At 43.8% G+C, this 13,345-nt stretch overlaps 1 protein-coding gene across 6 annotated transcripts in view; it reads right to left on the bottom strand.

Moving 5' to 3' along the window:
• FOXN3 (forkhead box N3) overlaps nucleotides 1–13,345 on the bottom strand; it is a 398,912-nt gene that overhangs the window by 284,636 nt on the left and 100,931 nt on the right. For 2 of the 6 annotated variants that reach the window (XM_059182534.1, XM_059182537.1), the window contains exon 2: nucleotides 678–792. The gene's annotated coding sequence lies outside the window, so the exon portion shown is untranslated. The other 4 variants (XM_059182536.1, XM_059182538.1, XM_059182535.1 and 1 more) reach the window with 4 other exon arrangements.

The following is a 13,345-nucleotide window of genomic DNA, read 5'->3' as shown; positions in this document are numbered from 1 at the left end:
AAAAAGAAGAAAAGCCTCCTGGAGGCCCCCCCCTTCCATGAGTTCTTCCCTAATTATTTCAATCCCAGTCCTCAAAGTCTCTCAATTCCCTGAACCAGAGAGCTACCATTAATTAGTACGCAGCCCTGGCCCTACGCTGAACACCACCATCTGCCATTTCCTTGAGTCATGGATCTTTGGCGAAGCCGTGACTCTATAAGGACAGAGCCACGTCTTATATTCTTTTTACTGCCATGTGCCCCAAGAACACATAACAGATACTGAGTAATAATTACGAATTCCACTAAAAGGTAAAGATTAGAAAAATTAATAGAATTCAAGTAAAACATGATTATTATGGGAAAGAAACTGATTTAGAGGAACTACGGGTAGAAGGCAGTTTCTAGGTGAAAATTCCCAGCAGTGTTCCTGTTGCTTTGTGTGTCTAGGACGCACACCAAAATTTTAAATAAAGATGTGATTGAATGTTTTCATTATCTTAATGCCTAAATTGGATTGACCACATTGTCAGTCTGATCAGCTGCATAAATTAATCATTAGGAAGATTGGGAAAGGATACCAATTGATGAAGAAACAATCAATTTGGCATTTGCATTTAAATATAGCTTTGGTATTTCATTTATTCAGTGCAATCTCCCTGAGGTGTAGGTGAGCAGGGGAAGGCAGAGCCTGATTACCTGAGTCGGAATGGGTCCAGGAAACCGAGGTCAGCATTGCTCCAGTCACGGAAAGGACAGATAGGCCTCCATCATCACACGAACACCGGTCTTAGGAGATGATGCTTTCTAGTGACTGGTGGAGAGGAGCAGAAGGAAGTCAGGATTAGAGCAGAGGAAGAGAAAGGACCCTCTCAAATACAATGGATGTCATCTCTGGCCTGACTCTAAAAGATGCAACACTTCAGGGGAAAAAAAAAATCAATTGCAACAGTTATCTCTTATTTCTTGGGAAGCTATTGAACCACTGGGTCTTTCCGGATAGAGCGTTCTTAAAACCGCCTCACAGGGCATAAAAGGACCTAGAAATTTGAAAATACACACCACAGATATCATGAGATTGGCTTACTTTACTACAATGGTCATTGTGACACTAGTGAGATCTTCTCACTTCTCTCCAGCTGCCACTGAAACACTTGTCTACACAAAGGAAAACCATCGAGCACCGGCCACATTCAAGGCCAGCGATCCAGCAAGTGGACCAGGCTTGATCCGCTGGGTTGACCAGGTTCACAGGCTCCAAAGTCAATGATGCTCTCTTCTGTTGCTACCAAATAAAATTACTCTGGCTCTGCTCCTGAGGGGAAAGATCCCATCAAACTCAAGCTCATTAAATGCTTATGCTACAGATTACTGGCCCACAGTTAACCAATAATCTTACAAAATAGAAAAGTTGGTACAGGAGATGGATTGCTATATAATTTCTGATAGAAGACTATTTTTTTTTTAGCCTATGCCTCAAGGAAGCCAAATTAATAGACTTTCTCATGAAAAGAATGATGTTATCTTATGAACTTCAGTGTAGGGAACATCAGGAAATAAATTCCTTAGATCGGTGATTCTCCAACTATGGTCCCTGGAACAGCAGCAGACATGTACCTGAGAGTCTGTTCGAAATACAAATTCTTGGCTCCCACCCAAGATCTACTGAATCTGAATGTTTGGAGGTGGGGCCCCGCAATTTGTTTTAACAAGCCCTCCAAGTAATTCTGATATGCCTTTGATTATTAATTTATCCACCCACTCAAAGACATTTATTCAGTCGTTGTCAAATAAAACTACCCGACTCTACTGTGTGTTAAGCTTTAAATACAGGCAAAGCATTCAACTAAGGATTGAGGAGGGAGAAGGAGTCAGAGAGAGACAATGGATGACAAAAATCTATGCCTTTAAGAAATGGATTGTCCTTGGGGCACCGGGGTGCTCTGGTAGATTAAGACTCTTGACATTGGCTCAGGTCATGATCTCAGAGTCATGAAATCAAGCCCCACACAGGGTTCTGTGCTCAGCAGGGGGTCTGCTTCTCCCTCTCCGTTCACCCCTCCCCCTGCTCTTATGCCTGCGTGTGCATACGCTCTCAAATAAATAAATAAACCTTTAAAGAAGACATACAAATGGCTAATAGACACATGAAAAAACGTTCACCATCACTAACCATCAGGGAGGTTCAAATCAAAACCACATTAAGATACCACCTCACACCAGTTAGACTGGCCAAAATCAACAAGACAGTAAACAACAAGTGTTGGAGAGGATGTGGACAAACGGGAACCCTCTTACACTGTTGGTGGGAATGCAAATTTGTGTAGCCACTTTGGAAAGCAGTGTGGAGATTCCTTAAGAAATCAAAAATAGAGCTTCCCTATGACCCTGCAATTGCACTACTGGGTATTTACCCCAAAGACAGAGATGTAGTGAGAAAAAGGGCCACCTGTACCCCAATGTTCATAGCGGCAATGGTCACAATCGCCAAACTATGGAAAGAGCCAAGATGCCCTTGAAAAGACGAATGGATAAGGAAGATGTGGTCCATATATACAATGGAGTATGATGCCTCCATCAGAAAGGATGAATACCCAACTTTTGTATCAACATGGACTGGACTGGAGGAGATTATGCTGAGTGAAATAAGTCAAGCAGAGAGAGTCAATCATCATATGGTTTCACTTACTTGTGGAGCATAAGGAATAACATTAGAGAAGGAAAGGAAAAGTAAGTTGGGGGAAATCGGAGGGGGAGACAAACCATGAGAGACTGTGGACTCTGAGAAACAAGCTCAGGGTTTTGGAGGGAATGTGGTGGGGGATGGGTGAGCCTGGTGGTGGGTATTAAGGAGGGCATGTATTGCATGGAGCACGGGGTGTGGTGCATAAACAATGAATCTTGGGAAATAAATAAAATTAAGATGTTAACATAAATAAATAAATAAACAAGCAAACCTTTTAAACAAAGAAAAAGAAGCATATCATCCACTATGGGAGACAAGATACATATGCAGGCAACTCAAATACAGACAGTGTGATTTCCTTTAATCAACAGCTAGAGGGTTTCTGAGGAGACATCTGTTTCTGGCTGGGGCGGCGAGAGCAGGGAAGGGAAAGCCTCAAGACCACCACAGCAATAATGGGCCTTGAGATCCCGACAGGATTTTGACAGGTGGAAACAGGCCAAAAACAGAAGGAAAGGCCCCCGAGGCGAGGAAGCGTGAGGGGCCGTTCAGATGCATGGAGCAACCGGGTCTGGCCGAGACGTGAGAAACGGGAAGGCGGTCTGGGTGAGACAAGGTGACTTCCAAGTTCAGACAGGTAGATGGCACGGGCCTGCGGCTTCTCCTGCTCGTGTGAAGACCACCCCGCAGCATCCGTCGCTTATGTTTAGAAATTGGTGTCTGATAAACCAGGTGACTCAAAGATTTCTAAAGCCAGTTTGCTTCCCTGCACTTTTTTTTTTTTTTTTTAAACCAGAGGGGTGCGCCTCTGCTGCTTCAAGAATTAACCACTCGAGCTCTGCCCAGGAGGAGGAAACAAAAGAAAGTTTTAAAGCAGGCACAAGAATCTAGATGTCACAGTAGCCTCAGGCCATTCTGCAAAGAGGGCAAAATGTTACCGTACCTCAGAAGCCCCTGAAGACATTTGTGGTTTCAGTTTTATAAAATAATTCATGTGGATAGTGGTATGTGTCCTAATCACAGGGAAAAAGTTAAGCCAGGTGTGGGGAGAGGGAAGAAAGGTGTAAAGAAAAGGGTAAAGAAAGGGTCGAAAGGTACAGACTTCCAGTTATAAAATAAACAAGTCATGGGGAGGTAGTACGCAGCATGGTGATTATAGTTTATAATCCCCTATTGCCCATTTGAAAGTTGCTAAGAGAACCGACCTTAAAAGTTCTCATCAGAAGAAAAAAAGTTTTGTAACTAGGGAAGGCGACGGATACTAAGTAGACTCATATTGTGGGGATCACTGTAAAATGTACACAAACACCGAACACAAACACTGTTTTACAACTGAAACTAGCACCATGTTACATGTCAATGACACCTCAATTTAAACAAATTAAGGCATTTAAAAAAAAAAGTTAAACCATCACTCAACATCTCTAAATAGAGGAAAAGAAAAACTTTTCATGATCAAGAAGGTATGGCTTTTGCCTCTAGAAAACTGGCATAAATACAACGCTTTAGTTCCCAATGCTGCTGGGTGAACACTGGGATATTGAAATGTTCTGACGTCATATGAGACGCTGGCAGAAACAAAGGAGGGTTCACAATCCATGATATCTAGTTGCTCACCCCAGCTCTGCCATTTCGCCATCGAAGTTATTGCAGGGAGACCCCTGCACTCAAGACCCCAGTGCTTTTGTGATGGAGAATTAGAGGCACTGCCTTGCCCCCCACCTTCAGTGAAATTTAAAGAAAAGACCAGAAGTTGCTATGACAATTACAAAGTGCAATGTTACTGTAAGGTACAGAATTATCCTGCCCATTGAGACATGTGGGTACTAATTAATACTTATTGTATTGGCCTTTGAAAGTATAAAAGCAGAATGTTTCCTATGCCCTTGAGGCTCACCTTTTAAATCTCTGCAGATACAATCATCCAGAGCAGCAAAGTTGGCATCCACCAAACCATTCTCCCCAGAAACACTTCAATGTAAATTTTTCACTCGTAATTTTTTTTTTTTTTATTCCTCTGACCACGATAGACCATCCTGTTATCTTTCAGCAGCTCCTGGGAAGCACAACTCAGTCTTCAGCAACACGGACATATACGATGGCGATAATTTATCATCTCTGCAGGAGTTTAGTCCCAGATGGACCATTTACTAATTTATTTCCATATGTAACTGGCAGAGAAATTAATCAGGTTTCCAACTTGGAAACCTGAATTGCACTTTACTCCCTTAACAGGCTAACTCTGGACAAGAGGAAGTACACGTTTACACAGAAAACCTAGGGTTCCTCTGAAAAAGCCTGTCGACCTCAGACACAGGTCTTTAAACACACACACACACACACAGAGCTTGCTCCTTCTGTCAACTTGGAGGGCTGGCTCTTTCTCTAGCTGCTCCTGGGCTTCCCGGAGGGGCGGGGTCTGACAGGACTGCAGGCTGAAGGGAGCTCAGAGTGTAATGCCAATCAGCTCTAGTTGCAGCCACGTTCCCTGCCCGCCCCCACCCACACCCCACACCCCACCCCCGGGCCCCGTGTGCAAGCTTGGGGCTCGTATTTCTGAAACTGAAGAGATCTTTTTGCCACGGTGCTGTGCCCAGCTGGCCTGGCTCTGTGGTGCCCAGACACTGGAAAGTATGTGCTTTCTTTTTTCCACTCTTTTTAAGGGTCTGAACTTAACCGAGTTCAGCAGCAGCTGTGTCCTCAGCAAGGCAATGGCTCATGAATTGTTAGCACTGCTCCCAGGGCCCCAGAGCTAAACTCGAGTCCACTTTTGTTTTTAATTCTATCCCAATGATATCACCTTTTGCAAAGGCTGGGTAACAGGATTGTTGTTCGATGATGGTGTTTAAATAGACAAAGTAGGCCAATCCCAACTCAGGGCAGAAAGTATGAGCTGCTGGGTGATGTCTTAAGTGAAACCCAAGGCCACAGCCAGAAAGGTTCAGTAGACAGGACCATGTAGAGAGATTGTCGGCTGGATCCACATGCCTGGGTCACTAACTAACCATATGGCTTTGGAAAAGTCCCTTACAGTTCAGAATCACAATTCTCTCCTCTGTAATAGGAGTTCATCTCCCTAAGATTCCTTCTGCTGTAAAATTTTATGATTCACTAAATATGAAAAAAAAAGAAAGAAAGAAAAAAATCAGCCATTCAGTGGGTTTCTGTATTTAGATGATGCCAAATAGCCAGAAGTTTGGAAGCATGCAAAAGAGACTGAATTGGTCCAGATGCCTAGTGCAGTGACAGACACAGCCCTAGGAGCCTCAGTATCCCACAGACTGTCTCTGAGCAGAGAACACGAGCCCCAGAGAGGATTCAACAACATATACCTTTATGAGATTTTCAAGATGCTGCAGCCTGAAGTACTGTGTAAAAGCAACAAAAGTCTACGCGTCACGGGCTTGTCGTTAAAACACTTACAGCTCAGTTAAGGACAGACACGACTCATCTTAATATTGTGGACTAAATGCTACAATTGCAGACAAAGAAACTGTTGCGGGAAGGGGAAGTCATCCCACTGAAGGCGAGAGGGAGAGCTCTTTTAGGTTTTATGGAAGAACTGAAATCAAACCTGGAAAAATGGGCGTAAAGGCATCGGGGCAGAGGCAGTGGCCAGAGCAAAAGCCCAGAAACTTCCTGACACGGCCAGCACATGGTATTTAGCCCCCTAGGGCAGCACCATAAGATGCTTCAGGAAGAGAAGATCGGGACAGCGAGGCAGCTGAAGAGGGACTGATGGGCAAAGCCCTGGACACCAGTCCACGGACTGGCTCTTACCCCGTGATCACCAAGGACCTTCAGAAGTTCTGGGCCGTGGACACTCCAAATGGGCTACGCTGCAGGAAGTGTATCCTGGCAATTCTGCGACCATTGAAGATTGGTAATAAGATCAGTCCGTACCTTCATCTTTCTCTTATTCGTTCCGTGTTGCCACTATTTGGGAATCCCTCACATTTCTTTTTTCCAAATCAATTTTCTGGCCCTTCAAATGGAAGGAATTGAGTTTCCTACAAGCCCTGCCAGGATTTTACATTCAAATGACTGGTTCCACCTAGAGCTCTACATCTAGGTTCATGTGTTCTTCTAGTCTTAAAAAAGAGTTAAGGGGCGCCTGGGTGGCTCAGTGGGTTAAGCCTCTGCCTTTGGCTCAGGTCATGATCCCAGGGTCCTGGGATTGAGCCCAGCTTCAGGCTCTCTGCTCAGCAGGGAGCCTGCTCCCCCACCCCGGGCCTGCCTCTTTGCTTACTTGTGATCTCTGTCTGTCAAATAAATAAGTAAAATCTTAAGGAAAAAAAAAAAAGAGTTAAAACAACATGGTATAGACTGATGGGTTTGTTGTTGTTGTATATTTTTTTTCCCTTAATTTTTTTGTTTTATGTGTGTGTGTGTGTAGGTTTTGGGGGAGATTTTTTTTTTTTTTTTTTGCTTAATACTGGATAATATTTCTAGATGATAAAAAAGAAGAAAACCCAAAAATCTCAACTGCTGGAAGGCCTTGCTCTAGTGCTCCCAAAGAGACAAAAGTTGAGTTAGGCATCCCAAGGAGTGCATAGACACTTTTTTGATTTCTGGTTTCAGAGCCCAATGGTAATAAACCCAAAGTTTCCAGGGCCCCTCCAGTGTAAGAGCAGAAAATCATGTAAACCCTCACACCGACCATATCTGCTTCCTCCTCCTGGGGGTGGGGGTGAGGGGCAGGGGCAGGTGGCTTTCTGCAGCTGTCACCGGAGAAGCTGCCCACCAGGATTCAGAGGGCATGGGGAGGGGGTCTGCATACCTGCCCTCCCCTCAGCCCCTAAAACAGGCCAGAAACGAGTGTGGCATTAGGAAGAGGGGCTCATCCTCTGAGGAGGGAGCTGCCCTGGGCATGAGCCACCAAAACGTTATTTCTCGGGAGAAAACACAAATGTCCCTCTCCGCCCCTGGATGGCTCAGACTACAGACAGGCAATAAACGGGAGGCTTCAACATCAGTTTCATTTTGGATCACCCTATTTAGAAAGGCAAATAGTATCTATCCACCAGGCTGCTGAATATTCCAGGGTTCAAGTCCCTGATTTATAATTCAGAATCTGTCCCAGCCCTCCACACACCCAGGTGTTCCGGAAGCTGCAGAGTGCCCAAGCCCCTCCCCCCTCCGATAGGTGTTCTCTTAACATCTAATCAAATAATTACTGCGAAGAGCAACATGCAGTAGGCGCCGTAGTTTCCTGTGCACGTAAAACACAGTCTCGTACATACCAAAAGAGTTGCATATCTCATGCTACTCTTTTTGTAAAAGTCCACCTATGGTCAGAAAATGAATCCTCCTCAAACGAATAGATTAGCTTAAATTACCATGCCATTTTACAGTCTCTTCACTGATACATGAATAATAAAACTATAAGGTAAATGTGGCTTAAACTGAATAATGGGCATAAATAAAAATATTTTGACATTAAAAACTCAGTATAAATTGAACTACAACATACTTGAAAGCTCCCGCAATCATAACGTGCACATTGAAATCCATTAACCTAATACTTAGGCTGTATTCAAAAGCAGAGGTCTAACACATAAATAAATACATATTTGAACACTTCTCCTAAATTACCGTACGATCCGATTGCAAAGTCACACACTTACAAAGTCTATCATCTTTACTGGGTTGCTCTCTAACCAACACTCAAGTCTTATCAGGCTACAAGGTGGCGGCAGGATATAAACACAGAGACCGGCAAACGGTACCAAAAAGTAGCAGCAAATGTCAAAGACAAACCAGGGTCATCCCCGCGAGAAGAGAGATATTTACATAAGCATACGGCAAAGACAATGGAGCCCCAAATTCCCTTTAACTGCACACCTAATCAACCTCTCTGCTCCTCACCTGATCATTTTTATATAAAAACAATTTCTACAACGATACATTCAAAGACCTTAGTTACCATAAACTCAGCATCAGTTACAGATTCTGTTGCACATCAGATCTGCTTTAAGACTCAGCTATTTTCAACCAAAGCTTTCATTCTTTACCCACCACTACCGGCCCCCCTCCAAAAAATTAGCTTCACTGACAATAACCTTAAATATGTCATCTGCCAAGGCCATTTTCTTACCTTTGTAACTCACTCACATTTGTTTCATTTGATATTTGCCCAAGCAAGGACAATTGTTTGACTGGAATCTTGCAACTTTCAACTTTGCCCAGATTTTGCTGTCGTGAGGCAGGGGAATGTCAAAAACCCCGACACATGGCTCAGCTGAGCTAATATACATCTGAATCAGAGCTATATTTTAAATTCTTTTACACTTACTTAATATAGTGCGTGCTGCCTGTCCACTGATGCGATATCAGAAACCTGCAAGCTACTATTTCTGCAACTGTGTCACTGTAGATAGTCTGAAACATGTACGTAGCTGTTGCCATGGAAACAAACACAGCTAGGGTAGAGTGCCACGCTGTGTTAATTCCTTCACCCATGAACCCCAGGGGAATGCTAACATTCATCTTCTTTCTCCTTTCGTCTCACACTGCTTTAATATTTTTTAGCATTATCAAATGATGTACTAAATACATATGGTACACCTGAAAATACGGATGGCTGAAATGAGCTGTGTGCCAACCTAGCCTGCTGGGTAGCTGCTTAAGGTAGTACAGGGATGCAATGGATCCTCTCACTAACTTCTCCTGGGAGAAATAGACAACTTTGTTTCTTTCTTTACAAATGCTGTGGGTAGGGCAGTTTAAAAAAAAAAAAAAAAAAGGTGAACATCTTATCTCTCCCAAGAAGAAGTTATCACGGAATGGCACCGGAATAAAGATGCTACCAGAAATGTGCCTTAGCAGTCCCATGAAAGGCAGAGGGAGGTCTTGCAAAGTTTCTGAAGTGGATCCAAGCTAAGAGTTGTCCTTCCTTCTAACTAGGCTACATTAGCAGGTTGTAAATCCAACAGCTTTAATTAGGCAAAAGCATAAACCCTCAACAAGGGCTTCATCTGTCCCCACTTGGTCTTTGTTCCTAAGCCCATGGAAGAAGGTATTAGAATGAGGGAATGACTAACAAGATGGAAATCTGCCATCATTCAGAAAGAAATGCGATTTTCCTGGAATCTGAACATTCTCTTCTTTGCTTCAAGTTCAAATCGCTGTCTTCATCAAATGTTTAGACCCGTGGCGAAAAGTCAAATATTCTTTTATTATACCTAAGAGGCAAAATGTATAGATGTTGGCACATCGGGCCACATTCCCATTATTCAATCCAGGACGCCACTCTAAATGCTGAGGTTACTCATGGCAGTAGACAAAAGTAAGCTGTTCAAAATCTTAATTACATCCCATCCCTTGGGCTAGTTAATAATATTCAATCTAGATGAAAATGGCCACACTTTAGATTTGCATGCTGATGCGCTTCACTTGAATACAATTTTCGCACTAAACAATCAATTGTAGGCTTTAAAAGGGCAGATCCATGACTCTGAACTGGCATGTTTTAAAGAAACCACTATTTTATTCGTGGGGATTATGGCAAAATCACCCTACAAAACATAAGCAAAATTTTCCTATCACTTTTCCAAACTGAATCATTCTTGGCTCCATACTATGATAATAATAATCAACCCATCCCCAGGGCATAGCAAAACAGAAAACAGATACATCTTAGTAGTGACAGCGATGTCACTTCTTAAAAGCATCTCAAGGGGCGCCTGGGTGGGACAGTGGGTTAAAGCCTCTGCCTTCGGCTCAGGTCATGATCCCAGGGTCCTGGGATGGAGCCCCACATAGAGCCCCGCATCGGGCTCTCTGCTCAGCAGGGAGCCTGCTTCCCCTTCTCTCTCTGCCTACTTGCGATCTGTCAAATAAATAAAATCTTAAAAAAAAAAAAAAAAAAGCATCTCAAGATGACGGTAGGGTCAAGGCTAGCTAACTTTTGAGTATTAGCAAGGTAGATAGAGATTACTTTGGACCTTACCAGGAGCAGTGCTTACAAACTTAAGGAGCAGAGCCACAGCAAGAAAACAGGTGTTCCTTACATATACTTCGGACTTCTGTATCTACATTTGTTGGGAATGGGCAAGCATTTTCACATAGGTCACCCCATTTGACTATGATGAGATTATACGATGAATTAGTGGGGCAAGTGTCACCCACCTCACCTCTCATTAGAGAGCACAGAGGCTCCCAAAGTCAGTGACTGGCCCAAGGTCCCACATAAAATGGCAGAATCCCATCTTCTATTACCTGATCTAATGGTTTCTCCACGTGCCACACTACCTCTGGGTGTACTCATGAATGCAGTTGGTTGTAAACGACTTAAAGTAACTGGAGTAACAATACTTACAAATAGAAGGACAGATGGACAGACAGACAGAAACGAACCATTGGTTCTCTTTCTCCAGACGAATACACCACCCTAAGGAAATAAGCTGTTCCAGACTTAGAGGCACGTGGTGACTGAAGGTGGATTTCATCGGGATTTGGGCTATCACAACCTCCTACCCACACTACCCTGGCGATCAAGAATTAACTGGATTCAGTCATGCTACGTATTTTGGGAAAAGAGGACTTCTTAGAAGTGAAATTTTTCTCGACCACTGAATTGTTCTAGTTTGGTTGGGGGTGAGGCGGGTAGGGGGTAAAGGAGGGGGGGTATCCTGAAACAGAAGGCATCCTATGGGCAGTTTCTGGGGAGTCCTCTTGTGCAGGGCAGGTGGAAACCAGGTACCTTCCAGCAGATGCTCCGATTCAAGGGTATGATTTGGTTCCTTTGCATGAAACCATTTCTAAATTGGATTGTACGACAAAACAATGAATTGGGCAAAGTACACAGCATGTGGTTTAGCCTGTTACGAATATCCGTCGTGACGTGACGGGCATCACACGCATGATACAGGGGTACTCACAGAAGCCAGAGATGCCGGGGCAGGAGGGGGAGGAGGCGGTCACCCGCACTGGAAAAGGCCCCACACTCCTGTGACTTGCTAATCCCTATATTTACATTTTAATTCTCTCTGGCCTCTGCTCGCTGCTCCTGGCTGTCAGGGTATCAGCTGGCCTTCTCACCATGCCCTGGCTCTCCCCTTCTCTCCCTGTTTGATTCACATCTAATATGCCAGGGGCTGGGAAACCAAATAAGAGAGCTGATTAGAATTTGGTCTGAAATAAGATGAATACAGGCCTGAGAGAGTGTCCCTGAGCACAAAAGTGTCAACTTTTGGATGCCATTGACTCCAGGTCAATTAGCCTAAAGCCAGTCACCTAATGAGCAGTTTGCCTATAATTTGAAACCTTTTTGAGTGCTTTGACATGGGAATGTCCTTTCCTTCTTTGGCCGTCTCTTGGGCATGATGAGGTTTATAAATAGAGCCTTTTTGGGGGCACACCCAGCTTGTTTTTAAATTTAGGTTTATGCTTAATTTTCATTTTTAAATTTTAAATTTATAGACATTTTAAAATAAATTTTATTAATTTATTTTAATGAATTTAACATTAATTAAAATAAATTTTAAATTATTTTAAATTCAATAATTTTTTTTGAGATACTAGCGATGAATGCAAAAACACCCAAAATGGAATTGAATTTCTGGTGAACCGATTATTAGGCAAATCAATACGAGAATTTGTTTTAGGGGAATTTTTACTTCTAAATTTTATTATTTTTTTTTAGAATGCAAAACCCGTCCGAGGAAATGTGCGGTTCAACCAGGCAGAACGCATAAACAGACTTTTGCGGGCTAGCTTGGCCTTTTTTCCTTATTGCACCGGGCTCCCGGGCTCCGCGCAGCCGAGTTCCCAGCCTCTTGTAGAAGGAAGGAATTTTATATCATTTAGCTTTGCTTTTACCACCATGAATTTAACTTATGGGCTGAATCTCATGCAGAGCAGGGCTCACCTTTCCGCTTACTCTGGGGGACTCTGACGTGTGTTTGGAAGCATTCGGCACAAGAGCATAAGGGACCCCTGTGATATTTGCACCAAATCCACACGTGGACTGCAGGTGTCTGAGAATCACTCACCTGACAACCCAGTTCTTAATGCAAGCGCTCAAAAGGCCCAGGGTCAAGGTGCATCCAGTATGACTGGCAATGATAGGACCACCACCATTCAAAAGGAGAGGCCGCTGCTTTGCAGTACTCTGTTGCATGGGCCTTTGGGGAGGAAACCAAAGACGAGATCTTACCTTAAAGGCTGGAATTCACAGTGACCTGAGAGATCAGGGATAAGTTTGTGGGTGTGCACCCATTAGGCATAATCAGGGCTGCAAAGCGGCACGGGAAGGAATGGTCCCTGCGCCCCCCTAATATCTATCTGTGGCTCTGAAACAGACATTGCTTCTCCGGGTGGATCCCCTAAGCCACTTCACCACTCTGCAGAAAGCAAGCATTCCAAGCAGCAAAGAACCCTGCCACGGAGCTGCGGGAACGCCAGCCAGACTGGAGTATTCCTCGTGCGGGTGCTGGGGAGTTACAGGGGTCAGGTCCTGGAGAAACTGACCAGGGAAGCCTCTCCAGTGGGGGACAGAGCAGCTAGCCGTCCTCAGTGTGCATGAACTTGCTCTATCTCTGTATGGAAGATAATCACGGAGCCCAACTCATGTGGCCAGGATGAGCCACTAATACAAAGGGAGTCACTGGGAAAGCTATAAAATATATTGTTTTCCTTTTTTAATCTAAGGATGCAATGAATTACATCAATGTGCTTT

Source organism: Mustela lutreola, chromosome 7 (genome assembly GCF_030435805.1).
Source record: "Mustela lutreola isolate mMusLut2 chromosome 7, mMusLut2.pri, whole genome shotgun sequence".
Taxonomy (NCBI): Eukaryota; Metazoa; Chordata; class Mammalia; order Carnivora; family Mustelidae; genus Mustela; species Mustela lutreola.
Note: the sequence above shows the minus strand (reverse complement) of the source record. Positions and strands in the feature narration are given on the sequence as shown.